General features: G+C 33.1%; 1 pseudogene; it reads right to left on the bottom strand.

The window, feature by feature from the left end:
* Positions 1-416: 416 nt before the first annotated feature.
* LOC128161172 (putative ankyrin repeat protein RF_0381) lies at positions 417-1874 on the bottom strand (annotated as a pseudogene).

Raw genomic sequence — 1874 nt, 5'->3', positions numbered from 1 at the left:
TTTTTCTTTAAAACATATTTGATTATTTCTTTCTTTTTTTTCAATAAGATGACACAACACAAAGAAAATTAATAGGACAATGTGTCCCAGAATAACTGATACCATATTAAATTTGTATAAATTCAACAATATTTTTCCCAATATTGTAAATTATGGTTCAAATAAATATAAAAATCATTTAAATTGTTCCCATATAAAAAGGTTGGGGAGAAGTATTTTTCTTTTATTGACATCACATAACTGCATCATATCTTTTGGTTGAAATGAATTTTCTTCAAAAAGAATCTGGCAAGAGAACAAACATCTTAAGTTTAGCGATCACATACAGCATCCGTTTATGGTTATAAAACTTCTGCATTTTTTAACATAAAAACACAGGTTTAAACCCAAAATGTTTCTTTTATAATTGTACTTGAAATAACTGCATACCAAAATATTTACATTTATAAAAGGTTGGCTCCATAAACACTTGCTAAAATTAATGAAAACAACATGGCCTTAGATATGCAATAAGTCAGCAGTCATAATTAATAACAACACATAAAATCTATGGTTATTGATGTCCAACTATTTTTTGTCGATACTTTTCAAGAAGTGATTTTATTTCTGCTGAATCTGTTGCAGTTTGAGCATCAACAGATCTTTCGAGACATAACAAATCAGGATAATTTTGTAATAGGTATTCGATTAATTTTGTAGACTGATTTGCACAAGCATTGTATGGAATAGTTTTTCCTGCTCTTGATGCATGATGAATGTCTAGGCCATGTTTATCACGAAGTTTCAAAATTTCAATTCGCTTCAACTCGTCTTCAGCTCTCTCTCTGTTAAAAATAAAGCAGCATTCCAACCTTTCTCAGTGAGTTCAAGAACCAAATCATGAAGAATATCTACTTTTTCGAATTCAATACACATGTCAGGTCTTGCATACTTGCAGGCAATATTCAGAGCGTTGACATTGTCTGAAGTGGCCTTTTTCCAAAACGATTTATCTTTATATTTTAACAATTCTTTAAGGATATTAGTATTACCACTCTTTGCCACAAAGTGACCGACATGATTGTTATTCCTGTCCTTTTCTTGTATGAGGTCTGGACATTTTTGCAATATGTATGCACATACGTCATTGAATTCTTTCTCACAAGCTGTATGTTAACAATTTTTCCCGGTTTTATAGGATTTATTTTTAATGTCAACGCTATTCTCGTAAAGAAACTCGACTGCTTCAAGATTTTCATTTTTGGCGGCATACTGAATAGAATTCCAACCTTCTCTGTTTTTGGCGTGAAGTAAACTAGCTAAATTTTCCACTTTTGCTACAAATTGAAACACATCTAAACCCGTGTTCATACAAGCACACAATACAATGTTTTCTTCATATTTACGAGTTTTATATGCTAAATCACAGTCATGGTTTGACATTAGTTCCAGAATGTTTACATGCCCGGCAAGGGCGGCCCAGTGTGCAGGATACATTTGGTTATTGTCTGTTTTATCATACAATTCTTTCTTCTCAATCAAAATGTACTCGCAAATGTCATAACTCCCGTAATATGCGGGCAATGTGCAGAATGTTGCGCCCATCTGTTGTCGTGGATGTGATATCATCACAAGCTTCATAAGTTGTCTTAAACGCATCCAAATTGCCTTCTTTAGCGGCAATATGTAAGGGATTAAATCCTCTACGGCCTAATTGTTTCCTTGCAGTTTCAACGGATGATTGCTGTCTTCCTTCCATGATTCTTTGTCGAATGGCTGATATCGGATTCAAATCACTATGCCGACTACTTCGTGCCCATGCTGCAAACAATGATAACATACTTTATTGCATTTATAAGTGTGTTCAAAATATAAGACGATATTTTACAAACAAA

This window comes from Crassostrea angulata, chromosome 8, assembly GCF_025612915.1.
Source record: "Crassostrea angulata isolate pt1a10 chromosome 8, ASM2561291v2, whole genome shotgun sequence".
Classification (NCBI taxonomy): domain Eukaryota; kingdom Metazoa; phylum Mollusca; class Bivalvia; order Ostreida; family Ostreidae; genus Magallana; species Magallana angulata.
Note: the sequence above shows the minus strand (reverse complement) of the source record. Positions and strands in the feature narration are given on the sequence as shown.